The sequence below is a fragment of the Anser cygnoides genome, chromosome 5 (genome assembly GCF_040182565.1).
Source record: "Anser cygnoides isolate HZ-2024a breed goose chromosome 5, Taihu_goose_T2T_genome, whole genome shotgun sequence".
Taxonomy (NCBI): Eukaryota; Metazoa; Chordata; class Aves; order Anseriformes; family Anatidae; genus Anser; species Anser cygnoides.
In genome coordinates this window covers 3556886-3573909 of record NC_089877.1, presented here as the reverse complement: position 1 = coordinate 3573909, position 17024 = coordinate 3556886, and the positions used below count along the sequence as shown (strand labels likewise).

At 38.0% G+C, this 17024-nt stretch overlaps 1 long non-coding RNA gene across 1 annotated transcript; it reads left to right on the top strand.

The window, feature by feature from the left end:
• The first annotated feature begins 10222 nt into the window (after positions 1–10222).
• On the top strand, positions 10223–13523 carry LOC136790871 (uncharacterized). The gene is made up of 2 exons (XR_010831667.1): positions 10223–10601; positions 12600–13523. It is a non-coding gene; the product is annotated as an uncharacterized lncRNA (long non-coding RNA).
• Positions 13524–17024: the final 3501 nt, after the last annotated feature.

Sequence of the window (17024 nt, the reverse complement as noted above, 5' to 3'; positions counted from 1 at the left end):
CCAGCCATTTCTTTGAAAAAAGGACCTCTATCGATTTTTATTTTGTTATTTTTACTATGCACATGAGTTACATTCCCAAAGTATTTTTAAGATGCACTTGAAAACTTTTTACTACTATGAAGGAAGCTGAGACTTGCAACGTGATGTATCTAGCTCTCGTAGACTTTGGAAAGATGAGTAATGATGTCCATTGAAAGCTGAAAGAAAACACTTTTTGCCACTGAGATAAACAAAAAACCATAACAAGGAACCAGTCAGGACAATGATGTGGTTTGAAAAATAAACTATGGGAACGTTCTTGATACACGTTAAATGTATGTTAAATAGGAGGTATTTCTAGCAAAATATTACTGACATTAAACATGAGGAAAGGTAATAGTCCCATCACCCCTTCACTGGAGCTTATACCTAGGACTATCTGATCAAACATCAAATTCAATTTCATGCAGTGGCATGCAACCATACAAAGGATGCTTACTTTGAAAAATGTCCACAAGACAATCTGATCCACATGCTAAAATATACCCTATAAGTCAGATAGTGTTTCTCAAATCCCATAACAAATAGAGCTTCTGTTGCAGAAATTAACTAAATTAAGCAACACTATCAACTACAATGGACCACAGGAAAAGGGAAGCATATCCAGCACTCCTGCAACAACAAATTATTTATTAAATAAAATTCCCCTTCCTACTATTCTCTGTTAAGGCTTCTACTTCCTTCATTTTTCATATTTAAAACTATATATAAACAAATTACAGTAATCAAAGCTATACGCTGTTTCAATACCCTTTACATATACCCTTTTGTTATTTTGTTGAGAGCTTCTGGGAGCAGGTGTCCCTTCTCGTTGGCGATGGGGATCCAATTGCTCCTGGATATTCTTCAGAGTATTAATGCATAAGAGCAGCATTTTTAGCTATTGCTAATTATATGCTGCTTCTCCAGATGAAAACACTTCAACATTTAGAGAAATTAAGTAAATGGGTACAAAACGTAGAGTTTTTCTCCCCAAATGTACGAAATATTAAACTATCAGGAATGACTTTCCCACACCAAAGAAAGACATACTAAATTGATTTCCTTTGTTACGAAATTCAAAGCACAGAAGAAGATATTAGCTACAGTTTCCATTTCTTTTCTGTTGAAGTACTCCAATAAGTACTTCTTTCTGACAATTCCTTCCCACATAAATACAAGGAATGAAAATCACAAGATTTTACACACCTCCTAGACCAAACCTAACACACACAAAAAAAGTAGTTTTCAGCATCTACAGTTTACGCAAAACATACCCTGACCATTTACAAGGTAACAATTATCATGTGCCATAAAAATTTAGAATAATAAAAACATGGTACATCTATTTTCCCTCCTCTCGATACTGTTAAACAACATACAAATCACATATCCTGCTTTGACTTATATTCAAGAATCATAAAACCCACTACATTTCAATTCACCTGAGTCCATATCTACTATCACCATATGTAAAGGAATCACATTTTTACCAGCAATTTTAATAAATAATTTTTACATAGAAATACGAGACTTTTTTCCTAATTATGTTTTTTCTCAGTAGACACAAAATGATGATAAAATTAATAACAGACTATAAAAACTTTTTCCATGTTCAGCCTACTCTTTCTACATGTACACCATGTAGATAGAAACTACTTATGTAACAAAATGTAAGGTAGTAAACATTTCACAATATTAAGCTATTTTCATAAAACAATAATATATAAGAAACTGTTTTCTGAAGGACAACAGAATTTTCTATGTGAAATAGATTGACTGTTTTGACTAACGACATGCAACAGTCCATATATGTTAAATGATTAAGAAGCTTAAATAACAAAAATACCTTTGTTCCATCATAAACTGTGTATTTATGATATTCACCAATTAAATACGTTCAAACTGGGGGGCAAAGGGGAGAGCACGATGATTTCAGTAATATTTCCCCATACAGTGAGCAAACACTCTCAGATTTGAGGTTGAAGAACATGATTAATCCAGTTTTTAGAAAATGAAAAAGGTGTTTCCTAGTTTTAAGCCAGTTTATTCCTTCCTTGTTTGCACAGTTGCAGTGTATTTTTGACAAACAGAAAAGGACGGGCTTGTGCAGCCCAGTTATGAGATACAGATATGCTGCTCCTTTACTGCCAGGGCTACTGATAGTTAGTAGTGCTTTTGTTTCACTTAGACCACCTTTTATTTTCAAGTGTTTCTCTAGACATACTCAAGAATCATTCAAAGTATTTACCAAAATAGGTATTATTTAGAGGATGTGTTTGCTCTGGAAGAGTATCAATGAACATGTTCCTTCAAAAACTGTCACAAATGCATAGAGTTATAGATTTTATGCCATGTGATGTTCTAGTAAAGCATGCATAGAAAACTCAGAAATACTTCTCAGCTGGCCAAGATGAAGCAAAGACCCATTCTTTCAATCCTTATTTAGTTAAAACTTTAGTTGATAAAATAAGATATTCAGCTGTGGACATTAAGTGTCACACTATGCTACCACAATTTTATAAGAGTATTCATTTATGAAATACATAATTTAGATATTTTCCTTTTCACTTCAGTATTAACTATCATTGTTGAAGCACTGTCTGGCACTAGTCAGATGCATTATTTATTTATTTATTTATTTAAGTTTAACAGTTAAAAGTATTGGAATATGGCAACCTAATGGACATAAAATTAAGAATTGCATTCAATATAAAAGCTGAAGCATTGAAGATAATGTTGTATATACAGAGAAAAGCATAAAATTAACAAATGGTATAATAAAGAATATTCAAATGTCTTCAAGAAGAAAAAACCTTATCTAATGAGAGTTTGGATTGTATGTCTTTGGATAATGACTTATCATTCAAAATGTACAAGCAACTAATGGTCCACCAGCTAATTTTCTGAAGTCATCAAGTATATATTACACATTCATACAGGTGAATGCCATCTGCCATTTTTCCATTTGTGCTTATAGCTTGTCGGAAAATATGAAACAAATATTAAAAACATTAGTAATTCTCAGTAGTCATGGTCATCATTTTCCTTTTTCAAGTAAGGAGTTACTGAAGACAATGGACCTGCTCTCTCTTCACCAATCTTTTTTGTTATATGAACTGAAATTGTTTTCCAGTGCAAACAAAAATAAGCCTATTACCATGACTGGTATCACGATCATTCATGTCAATACCAAATTTGAGGCACACTCCCACAGAAATCTAAGAAGATCCCTTCCAAACTACAGTGATATGGATGAACGCCTTTCAAATCCAACATGACAGAAATCATAGAGGATTTAAGAATAACAAGTATCTCTTGGATTTGGGAGATCATGCTTTCTCAGGCATTCCAAGAAAGGTAATTTATACATTGTGATCTTTCAGCAAAAACAGGACCCAATTCCTACTTCTACTTCAAATGAGTAGAGAATTATTTACCTGAATACACATTAAGATGCAAAACTACAGAATTAAATTACCAATATTTTGTGGGCTTTTGCTGCATCTTGCATCTATGTTTGATGCAATAAAACCTCAGTTTAGAGTGGCGTGTTAGCAAAGTAACATTTCTATTGCTAAGAAAGACAAAACTGTCAGAGGAGATTTTGCACAACACAAAAATATGCTTGTCCAGCACTCAAGGTTGTTCCACGGTGTACTTGGCACAGCAGGCTGGAATTACTCTAATACAAGAGTCAACATCAGGAATCTCACAAACCTGTCATTTCAGCAAACTTCTCATTTGTCTATTGACCCCCCCAAAAAATTGGAATTTATTTTTAAGAGGAAATGTTAGCAGTATTCGGATAACCAGCACTCTAATGTGCAGCCAAAAATGGTTATAGAAATATGCACCACAAAAAAAAAAATAGCATAACACCAATTATTTTGAAGTGATTGGTATTTTCTCGTTTTATACATGACTGGGTAATCTAGTGCAAGAAGTAAAAAACATGTACCGGAATCACAAAAGAGGCCTGTCATTTAAGAGATATCTGCATAAGGAATGGTACTGGTAAAAACTTTACACTCCATCTCACTCACTCCTTAACTATCTTATTCTACAAAGTCTATCAGCAAAGCTGCCATGAGCAGATGCTAGTGCTGTAATTAATTCTCAGGACCCTTTTGTTTTACTATAGGGAAAGAACATGAAATACTTGGGTGAACTAAATTGAGCATCAAGTACATTCAGTTTGCTGATGGCAAATTGATTTTTTCACAGCAGGCTATCAGTACAATTTCAGACAAGCATTTCATTAAGATACAGCATACATAACTCCTTATAACTTTGAACTACCTTCAACACAACATTAGGATCAAAGAGCAATCAAGTCTTCAAGGCTATTCTTAAAACAAAAAATGGGCACTTGACACCATGTTCTCCAGATAGAGTGAAATAAAATCAAACTCAAAAAGCTTGCCTGTACAGCATTTCATTTTACTAACAACATAACTGGCATGAACTGACTGTTGCATGGTAATTTCTATATGAATTTCCCAGCATTTTCACTAAAACATTTCAAACCTGAAGCCGGTTCCAGATGAAAACCTGCACAATCCCCGTTACTTTTTTTTTCCTGAATGCTTGTCACAGCAGTGCTCCTCTGACAGTGAGGCACAGAGGATAGCTGCCTTACCAGTACAACAGACCATGCAGAAACTTTCTCCCTTGTGTCTGACAGACAGGCAGGTCATTCCCCTGTACCTTTTAGGAAGTTCCTCACAAGGACATAAACACTACCGAAGAAATCCCAAAAAAGAGAACTCTGACCAATGCTGCTCAAGCAGTCTAAACCCTGCTGATTTTCTCCAGCATACTGCTGAAAGGTCCTCTACAACCTGTAGCACTGCCTGATTCAAAACAGGAGGCTGGAAAGACTCTGGGCAGGATAAATGTGAAGCAGGATTGACCTGGAGAATGCAGACAGCAGTACTGCCCAAAACTGATACTAAAACTATGACATTTCAATACAGTCTAACATGCTAATTATCCTCTTAGGTTCTAATTTCGGTTCAGAACTGACTGAAGTTGCTACAGTTTAACAAAACTTTGAAGTAACAACTCATACTGACTACTTGTTCAAGAAAAAGAATAATCCTTCAAGTCAGTACTTCCTCTAGGTTCAGTTCCATTAGCCACACTTAGAAGAAAACCAGTGGAAAAAAAATGCCAGCCAGTTTACTGGTTTTCTTCTAACCTTTCAGATAGTTACTGGTCCTCACCTTAATGAGAATTTTTAGTTGAAAGCTCAGCTGTTAAATGCTTTCCAACTTGCAGCTAGAAATGACACAGAACTCTGTGGCAGGCAAGAGGAACTATCAGTTTGCATTCCTCCTCTACTCAGTCCTATCAGATACCACTAGCTCTCCCCTTGTCAAGCTGTCCCTATCCCATGGAGCCTTATCTGGTGTGTCCCAGAACACCCCTCTATTCCCATCAAGCACCCTGCTGCACTCCCACCCTGCCTTTACTTTATCTCATCCTGCACTCAGCTACAGCCTCACAGGTTCCAGTCTTTACAGTTATTTTTTTTTCAGCTTCTTCCTTATTTATCTCTAAACAAGTTTTCCTACTGCTTCATTCCTTTCACTATCTTTTATCCTCTTGATATTCTCCCCTTAATTCTAGCAGAAGAGTGCTGAATCTCTCTACAAGTATCCAGATTTTAATCCCAGTAGGGAACATAAGAAGTTGGTCATCTCTACTGTTCTAATCTAAACTTGAACTTGCAAAGCCAACCATCCAGAATTAGGAGAGCCTACAGTTTCGCTCCAAAATGAGAGACAGGTACTAGATAGACGTAAAATGTATGTAAGAACAGAGTCACCAACCTCTATTGGCAAAGTTGAAATCTGTGGTGAAGTAAAGATTCAAAGAAGTCTTGCAAGTAAAACATAAGTATTTAATTTAAGTGGCCTGAGTTAGGACAGTTTGTTGCATTAAAACTCAACTTCTGTAATTGAAGGAGTTTTTGATTTCTTCACAGCTGACTTTAAAAAGAAAAGTTCTGTCAGCTAAAAAGAAATTTAGATGGTTTGTTTTGTTCATTTTAACTCAAGCCAATTATTCTGTATACTTTTTTTTTTTTTAAGGCAAATTCAATACATAAAATACATATCAATATGGGGAAATACATTATTTTTTCCATGCAAAACAGTACAATGAAATATTTAACTGCATTTGAAAACTCAAAGAATAAATGTAACTAATAAATCACAAACAGAGCTTCCCTAGTTCTGTAGCACCTGCTTAAGATGATGAAACAAAACACTTTATTTAATTGGCTGTTCCTTGTTGCTTCTATACTGTGTTGCTTTCCCTGTGAGATTTAAAATGATAAGTAACTGGAAATTAGGAAGAGAATTAGTCCATTATTCTGTAGCAATGACACAATGATTAATTATATTAGTTTACTGCCCCTTCTGCTTTAAAACCCTGCAGTCATAAAATGAGTTTTGTTCAATATTCCAGAAGGGATATGAGAATTAAATTTATACAATTTAACAAATTCCTGCAGGAAAGCCATACTCATCTAAGATAGTAGATGGATGAATCTTCTAATTTACAATAATATGCAGATGGCATACCCCTTACTGAGCAATGCACCGATAAGGAAGCTTCCCAAATGAATCAGAAAAAGACTGTGAAGAGACTTGGGTAGAAATAGATCAGGCAAGTCTGAGCTTGTGAGTCCTCCTGGAAAGCAGTTAAAAGCTTTTTACTCTAATTCTATCTACATCTAATAATTATACTTCCTTTTACCTAGTTCTTTTCAAACCACCAAATATGTTGAACACCCTCTGCAACTTCTACATCTGACCGAACATGAAATAAATTAATGGCTTCTAGGGGCGGCAGATGGATGTTTAGAATCACTGCCACACCAACACAAATCCCCATATCATCCATGTCTCTGGTAATAATGTTGGAACACAGCCAAATACAATCTTACCTGCTCACTGTATGTCTTTTGCGTGACGTCATTACAGAAATAAATGTGTTTTTCAATGGTTTTTTGTTTTTTACAAAATTGTGTTGCTATGAATAGTATCAGAGCTTTGAAAAATTACATCCATATCTTAACCACAAAACAGCTATGGCAATGGAGGTGAAACAATGGCTAACCCCTGTGCCAATGCCAAAATAAACTAATTGTAAAGCATTACTTCTGTGTTTGTATGAATAACATAAAAAGCAACTTCTATGTAAAGAACACTTTATAGGATCAGGGTCTAAACAATTTTGAAGTAGATATGATCAAAGAATTTGAATGTTTGTACTGAGATATAACAAGGACATGACCATGCTATTAGGAAAGAGGAAAAAAAGTAGCAGTAAAACTGAAGGACATATTTATGGCTTGATTTAGTAAACAGGCAGTTAGTATCACCAACATACTCTATTTCAGTAGAGTAACTCTTAAATGACCTTTTCCCTAATCTCTGGATAAACTGGAATACTGTGGGCAAACAGAGGAAGTTTACAATTATCGCTACCTGAGAATAGTTTTAATATCAAAATTAAACCATGTATTTTACAGCAAATTCAGTTTGTAATGAAAACAGACATACTGTTAAATATGGAAAAAATACCAGTCTCTGGCTGCTATGTCAGAAAAATCTAGACTGTGAAAATTTACTCATTTTAAAATAAATGAACTTTGTAATATTCAACTCATTTAAAAAAAAATCTGCTACACATACAGATTGGATTTGACATGTAAATAAAGTCAGCATTGTGCAAAAATGAACAACCTCCTGCACAACAAGGGGAGCTACAAGCTGCGTGTGTTTGCTCTATGAGCCCAAGGGGCCAAAGCCCCTCAGAGGAGACTGCCTCACCACACAGGCACGGAGGGAAAGAACAGCATGGCCCCATGCAGCCTCTCCCAGCGTGCCAGCAGCAGAACCAAGGCTCGTCTGTTCCTCCCTCAGAGGGCAAGTCTCGTATGCTTCTCCCTCTTCTTCAGCCTAACATCTCTCCGTCCGACTGGACCACAGCAGCCATGGATTGTGGTTCCAGCAGCACCAGGGAAGTCTGTGCATGCCAGCGCTTCCCCACGAGCAGGTGGAAGCCACAGAGGTATGAATTTTCACACCTGCACTCAGCAGCCTATGTGGTTTTGCTGATGCATGCACTGGTGAGCATCTGCAAGTGCAAAGTAACGGAATCCTACCTAGGCACAAAAGACTAAAACGTTTTCTCCCTTAAGTTATTTAAGGAAAGATTCAGCTAGGAAAATCTTCACTGCTCTCGGCGAGGCGACAGGGCTGCCCCCAGCCTTCGTCTGGCTGCCCGCCCACGCGCAGGGAACAAAATGGCGGAGCGGCACGAAATGGCGGGGCCCGCGGCCGCGTAGCGCCTGCCCGGCGGGGGCGATGCGGCGGCGGCCGTCCCGCTGTATGCCCGCAGGACCGGTGTCCGCCTCGCCTCGCCAGCGAGCCGTCCCGGCCCCCCACGCCTGCCCCGTGCCTCAGAGCCGCCCCGGGCTAGCTATCCCTCTGCATCTCTGATGTGCTTGCTGTAAGCAGGCACACTCACCTGCTGCGGTCAGCTCTAAGTAACTGTCACTGTAATCTCCAGTTGTTCTTTGGTAGCTATGTGCTCCGTCTGACTGGTGGATCCAGGCCCAGGATTTTAGATTAATAAATTCTTGTCTGTTCGTGAAATTCTGTGGAAGAAATTGTACTCTAAGAGTTACTGCCTGGCCTGCCTGTAGCAAATAGCTTAATCCCTGGCATAACATTAATTCAGGCTCAGATAGGCTTATCTCAAGAAAAATAGAATGTTCTTAAATATTGGTATTTCTAATATATATAAAGAACTATTCTTAAATGAAAACATTTTGTTAAGAACATCACACGTAATCTCATTTCAACGAATTACACTTGTTTCTGTGAAGTTACTAACAGTTGAAGAGCCAATAAAGCCAGTGGGTGCACAGCACCTATGCCTGCAGGTAGCTCTCAGCTCAGGAGGCAGCACCTGTGGGAATTAGAGTATTAAAAGCTACATCCAAGCAGTAACTACACAATTTATCTCCTTTTCTGAGTTTCCCAATAATATACTCCTTGAAAAAAAAAAAATTAACTTTAGTGGATACAAATATCTGAAGTACCTGACTGAAATGCCTTTGATTTTCCAGTAAAAAACAAAGGCAAAAGATTTTCTTTTTAAAAAGGACTTCTACTCTGTTCATTATACATTATGAAATACATATGTGAGGTTACTACAATCTACCTAAAGTACAATGAGGTGGAGTCCTAGCTGATGCTGAGGGGTAGCAGCTTTCCTCAGCAGCCTCTCCTGTTGTGGTACATGATGAGGATCCATGTGGACCCAGCAAGGTAGAATGCACCCCTGCTTGCATTTCACAAGGCAAGCAAACAAACAAGGTATTATAAGGTTGCTGGAGATACAAAACAAATTCCTGCATTGCTAAGCAGTGTGTAACACAATTGTTTCAGTGAGGTTCTCTCAGCACAGGCAGTATGCTGTTTGAAAGTTTGAATGTCATAGCCTACCGCTGGAAAAAATAAAGGGGCAGGGCAAAGAGAATGCTAAATAGTGCAGAAAGGGACTTAAGCAGATTTATTATATTAAAAGGTAGCTGAATTATAAATCAAATTTAATGGAATCAAGGAGGACCTCTCAGATGCCTTTTTCTCCTTGGTACCATTTTAAGAGTCTGACGCTTCCCATGGAAATCAGTATCAAGTCCTACTGAGTTCAGTAAGAATTGGTCTTACAGAGGAGAAACTTAAAAAGCCAAGCTTGAGAATGTTCTCCACAACTGTTGCTATCACTGTATTAAATAGGCCTCTGAAATCAATATTATTCAAATAGATAGGCTGCTTTGAAAGAGTTTAATATTAGACCTCAGATATCCCCCCATTTAGTAACTGAGGTTTTAAGGACTAACATAATAGATGAATCAGTTACTCCACATAAAGTAATAAACATTCCTTATTATGCCTGTATAATCATTATTTTTATCCTGAATAAAAATTACTCAGTTCCTAGACATAAAGACATGGATATGTATTTGTCAGACAGCCCTGCAATAATCTGAAAACAAGTGAAGTTGGCTCCTCTAATAACTTAGGAAGAAACCCTTTGGGTACAATTTCAGGACATTCCCACCAAAACTGGAGCACTTGTGCTATCCTTTCTTTAGGGTGCTGTATTTTTCCTTTCATGTAGTGAGCCTCAACATGGAATACCCAGTTACAACCTTGCTTCAAAACTTGGGCACAGTACCTCCAGTTCTCTTTCTGTTTAAATTGCTAGCTATGACCAGGGGTACAAATACTTATAGACCTTTCTCAAAGGCTTATTTAATCAAAACCAAGGCCTTCCAGACAAAACAAAACCAACCAAACAAAAAGTTTAAATACATTCTTTTTTTAAGATAATATATTTAAATTCCTCAACATTTGACAAGCCTAAGAGCTTGGGAAGAGCCCAGTTACTTAACCCATCTTATTCATTCTTTCAGGCATCCTATCCAGATGACTTCAGTTTCAGCCTTAGAAAAAACACATCACAACAAGTGGAGCCTGATGTGACAGTGACAGGTATGTCTGTGACAGTCTACTTCCAGTAGAAGAGGTCATACGTAAAATCAGCTACAGAAGAAAAATTGCGTGTTTGACACCTGTAGATTGTGAATCAAGAGCAACTCTGACTGTTCTAAGATACCTGCATTGTAGATTTATGTTCTGATCCACAGTTGCCAAATAATCACATTATTTCTGGCATGCTTCACCACCCCCAGGAAAGCAAGTCAAGAACAACTCAAACAGCCACCCAGCAGTCACCTGGAGTAAAGACAGGAGGTTTTTGTTTAGTGTGGGTGATAAAAAAAACGTAATCTAATCTTATGCGAGGCTGTTTTCTTTTTCCTTTTCTTTTCAGCCCCATTGTCCCCAGCCAGCTGCCTGACCGGCTAACTGCCTTTTTGGGTCAATTAGAGCAGAATTGCTCTTCTGAAGTAATTGCACACTTATAATGTGTGGACTCTTTTTATAACTAGGAGTAATCCCTCTATTCAGATCTGAGAGGTTTTAATACAACCTTTTCCAGCTCTTCTGGTGGTTGCTCCCAGCCTGCCTGTGCTGTAATTTGCCTCCATTGTGTCTGGGTTGAGCTGACCTGGCTTGATCACAGTCTCATACAGGTCCATCATTTGTTTTTTTTTCATTTGGTAGCCTGTACAGAAGAGATACACCAGATTGTCAGTGTTCCTTCCATTGAAAGGTTCAAGTTGAACTTGTCTATGTACCTTGCCAGGAAACTTACGACCAACACAAGTTGGTCTGACCAACTGATGCCTGTCAAATAAAGGCATCAGTTAAAATGAGATTAAGCATTCAATATTACTGTAATATGACAACAGTAGTGAAGCTAAAAGATAAAACACATCAAAGCCTCACACAGGAATCAACACTTTTTCATGCTGCATTTTTTCTTTTTAGTTCAAAATATTAAGTACAAGTAAGAGCCACATATGAAGTAAGGAACCACTGTGAAAGCTGCTGTGCTCTTCTCAGTCAGTACAACACAGTCTTGACCTTCATGCCATAACAGTAAGCCAAAGTTCTCAAAAGAAGGCATTGTTTCAAATGCCAGCTGTTTTTTCAAGGGTGAGAAATGCCTATTAAGGACTAGGTTGCAACCCCTGAGGTCAAATTATGTTTGACGTGAGACATCTAAACTTCTTTATCTGAAGGGAATTTTTGAAAGCTCTCACTCCTCTGTGCTACTCAACTGGATTCTGTTCAAAGCACAGCTAAAGTGTGTACTAAAGGGAAGTCCATGGGAATGCTTTAGGTATGGCTTCAGATATCATTTCTATTTATCTAAACATTTATCTTGCAGTGTGTGAGTATATCTGCTTGTCTCCTTAGGGCCTGCAGAAAGTTATTTTTGTCTCAGATAGGTATGGCATTACATATGCAGTAGATAAAGTAACACCAGTCTCCCCTATCATTAGCAGCACCAGAGGAAACAATTACAAGAGATATAAAATGATGCAGTTTATCTTACAGTAGCATGTTTCTAATAAGAGCCCATTTACAGATATGCAGGAATTTTACATCTTTCGCAGCAGAGCATAACAAGCTTACAAAGTGCTGGTACCTTTAACTAATTGCCATAGCAGTGACAACGTGACGTTTAGAGCTGCAGTGTCACTGACAATGGGTGAAATTCAGGACGCATCATTTGGACAGAGGCACACAGCAATGCTCATCTAAATTTTTTTGGACAACCTGATTTCTCAGATCGTATAAAGTGCTCCACTTGTATTAATTTCTCCATGCACGCTAATTCAGGAGGAAAAAAAAATGTCATAGCAGAGGGCAAACATTAGCAGCACATGAAAAAGGCAAAATTTTGGCCTGTACCTTCAATATTAATTTCACCATCTCTTTAGTGATTGGGATCCTTTAGCTCCATCTACTGGTGCCATGTAACCCGCAGCAGCCTGCCAAGTGACAGCTGCTAGACATCACTCACTTGATCACACAGGGCAACTGCAGGTGGAATTGTAAGTTGAATATGATCCTTTCTAGGAAGCTGCAGCAAATCCGGAAGATCCCAGATGAAGTGACCATACTGCCTAGTACTGATGTTCAACACACAGCTGGAGTATATGCTCAGCAATTCTCATCAGTCTGTGCAAAGAGAAAGGTGCATATAGGTACATGACACAAAAGATACGTACATGAAAGACAAATGCAGGTATCTGTAGGAGAGACAGAGCATGTTACCTTCATTTTTCTGTTGAAAGTCTCAAGTACCTTCAAATGTGCTCAAAAAAATCACTGAGACTTCACAGTAACTTCCAAGTGATACTATACATGAGAACACTTCAAAAGGCACTAGGAGCTTACATTTAAGTAACTTGGTTGTGCCCAGATTGTCAAATTTTTACAAGCTGCCCTTTTCAAAAGTGTGCAATATAATATATCCTAACACTAACATTCCTAAAATGGTTATCAATATGTGGTAAAACAAACAAAAACAAGTAGACAAGTTCCCTTAGTCCAGTTTCCTTTTTCACAGTGTCTCAAATCAGTTCCTTTTTTGGCTATAGACACACATCAGAGTCAGTGCATCAGTCCTGCCACATTGGAAAATGGCCTTTCAAAGTCCTTCACTGAAGCCTCACATTTCACAGATTTACCCCATTTGTGAATCTAGTTAAATGATCACATAACAGCCAGCTCGTAATAGTAAGGCTTATTTGTGTATCTTCTCAATGCAGTTTACAGCTATTTAGAAAGCTGGTTTTATATCCAATAGCTTTGACGCAATTCTGTGCATTTTTAAGAAATATTGTGTGTTTATTGTTAACGTCTATTTATATAGCCACAGCTTTATTAAAGTTGTGTCTGTTCTGTCTTTCTGTTTTCGGTGCATAAGTGTTAGAATTTTGGAAAGCTCTGCTGTGTTTTGAAACTATCAATATACAAATAAAGCTCATTTAACAAACACTTTCAGCTTTGTTCTCTCATATATTTGAATTTAAGCACTATCTTGTTCTAGAAAAAAATAAAGGTGAAAATTCATTTCCCTCTTTCCCCAAAGTACCAAATTGAGAGGGAGCTATCAAAAGATATATAAGCAATAACTGTTTTCTACAGGATACTTAAGGGAAACAGATGGGTGTAATTATGGTTTTATGTAGTTCTTACCTAAAATACTCAGCTGCCACATTACAGTTTGATTCTCTGTTATAAATACGTATATTAATCTTTGTAAAGGTCTGTACAGCTTTTAAGCTAGAGGGGACCATACAGCTTCATAGCTACTTCACAGGGAAAGAAACCACATCAAAAACACAAGGCATAACGGTACTGGAACTTCTGGGACCGAAAGGAAAAGCGCTTGTTGCTTAAGACAACTATAATCATGTAGCAAATCAGCAGAGGGAGCCAACTGCCTTGTTTTGGAAGCACCAGCTCTGCTATCCCATAGTCAACCTAGCAGCCTACGTACCAGATCTGTACATCACTTTACCACAGGGGGGGGTGAATCTTCCCTTACTGGAGAGGAATAGGTAGCCTCACTGTGTCTCTTGGTCCAAAAGGATTAATGAAAAAAACTTAGTTTGTTGCATCATATGAGTCTACTGATCCATCCAGGCTGCCCTGCCACCTCTGGAAGTGACCGCTACCTAAATGCTTTTGAGGAACCTGAGAAAACACCCATTTGGTTGCAAACGGATAACCAATGAATATTAAAAACAAACAAACAAACAAACATACCGAACAACACCTTCATGAAAACCTTCATCTCTCCCCAACAGCTTACATCTGTGAAAGCCTCTTAATCTTTGCATATGAGATGTGGAAGCAGATCTTATGAAAACAGAAGGGACACTCAACTTCTCTGACAAAAACAAATACAATAAAATAAATAAATAAGAATAATGCAACACCACTCCCACAGTATCCCCTTCTGTGTTTACTCACCTTTACACCCTCACACTCAAGTTTTCCTTTTGTTCTCACATGATGACAGAATGCAAAACAGAGAAACCAGCTAATTACCATGATGTATTTTTAAATCTGAACTGCAGTTTTGACACTGTAAAGTAATAAAACACAACAGTCTGTGTGGTCTTGGGTCTCTGGTTTCAGAATCATTTTGCTTCATGGGAATTAAAAGAAAAAATATCCAAGGTTAAAAAACGCAGTCTTCCTGCCCCCAGCTCAGAGAGTCTTTCCCTCCTAAGATATGTTCCTCTCTGTTTCTTATCTCTTTCAAAACGGTGTTTTTGAAGACTAAACTATCTCTGAGTGACCTCAGTTAAATCAGTCAGGCTTCAATTCATTTACATGGGTACTCTGGAGGGAACAATTTGATCAGCCAATCATTTAATTACAGACTACTGAATTAATAATGCTGGAGAACGTAACTCAAAATATGAAGAAGGGTGTTACAGGACTGACAGCTGTGAAGAGGTGCTGCGATCAATGTAAGTTTATTTGTAAAGTGAACATAGATTATATGGAAGCAATACAATGCAATAAATGCAGAATCAGACTAATTCTTCAGATATCTTCCTGTTCTCTAGCCAGAGGAGTAGAAGGTTTTGTTCTGTTGATATAAACACACTCATATTTACAGTACTTTCTGATTAGGACCAGTGAAAGGACAAAAATTATATTCTCGTTCTATTAAATACCCCCTGCTGTATTAGTCATCTAGATAGTGGATGAAGGGTGTGCTGGAGGGACACTTCCCAGCTCAGGTGCTGAATCTATCCCAGGGATTACTGGCCCCACCGCGCAGAGCTCAGGCTGGCATGATGCAACACACCCCAGCAGTAGCAGTCTGGGAAGAGCTTTAAACATGATGCAAGAGCTACAAACAAGTGGTGAGGTTGTCACCTCAAAAGATCATTGGTGTGATTTCCTTGTCCAGCAGACTCATGCCAACAAGTAACACTGGCACTGCAGAGGTTTTTGTGGTATTTCTAAGATCAGAAAAGAAGATTAAGACTTTCATTTTTCTTGAATGGTAGGGAATATTACTTCTGGTAAGCCTTTATGAGGTTCATTCTCTGGAGGAAATCCACCCTGTTTGTAATAACTCTGAGATAACCTCACCCAGCCAGAGCTGACAGTTATAGTACCCATATCGCCCAGGCCAATGTGACTGTGTGCTGTAAGACAGCGGTAGGTTTGCAGCAGTGGATTGAGCACTGCCCCATTCTTTTCACTGGGTGAAACTTCCACGTAGGTAAGAAAAGGGTTGCATGATTCTCAGAACCCCTCCAGGACTGGAGATGCTAAGAGCCGAATACCCTCCTCCATAAGGAATGGTTTTCGCCTTGGGTCTTAAACCTGAAATGTTCCACAGTTCTGTCATGTAACACTGCTAGATGGTAATCCTGCAATGAGGTCTGAGAGCTATATTCAATTTGCATCTTTACCACTCACTTATTCTGTTAGCCTATCATGCTGTTTTTCACTGCTACAAATGGGACATATTTATAAGTACATCACAAACATGGATGGAAGGCAGCCAGTGTATAAATGTTTCTAAAGCCTTCAGAGACCACAAGGAAGAAAAAAGAGAGGAGTTCCCGGTGTTTACTTAAAGCACTGAATTTTTAAATGTTATTTATCATAAACAATCCCACCTGAATGTGTTAATATACTGCAGGTGCCTGAGGTATTTACAATTATGTATAAGATGCAGCACAGAGTTTGAGTAGGAAGTTAAGATGAATTTTGAATTGATTTTCATTTTATCTAAGCTCTATATTGTTTCTTTCTTATATGCAGTAGAATAAAATATCCTCTAAGTTTTTTGTTTAACTTCTGTGATTTACAGAACACTTCTGCATTGTCTGCTGGTTCTGTAGCTATTGTTTCATTGTATTAATATTTTCATCATTAGAGATTAAGGGTGTTTTCCATTTGCTGTTCAGCTGCAGGAGAGAACTGCTTAGCTTGGCCCAGTGATCTGTAAAGTCAGAAGCATTGCACCACAGAATACACAGTATGTGCATAAACTCTGCTTGGCTTAAAGTGTTTTAATGCTGTTGAAAGAAATATTAAAACGGTAAGAAATAGCAAAAGTGTGATTATTTATAGAATTAACTTACAAAATGCAGTACAATCCAGAAATTGCTACATAAAATATCCCATTACTCCACTTCTCTACTTTCCCAATACAACACTTTATCCTGTTTTACTTTCAATGTCTAAAGATAGCACTTGTTTTGGTGCTTTTCCATGATTGCTCTATGCTGACATTTGCTGGGCCCAAAATAAAGGTTATGCTCCTTGAGTGTCTACAAAAGTAATTCAGCACTTGAAACACTTAGAATGCTGTGTTTGTTTATTCAGCCAGCCAGGAGAGGAGTTCAGCCCAGTGCAGGCAGTGACTGACCACAAGACATGGCAACCAGCTAAGTCTGTAACATCTATCCACAGGAGAAAATCTCACCCTCTTTCAGAGGTATGGTCCAAACAGTGTAT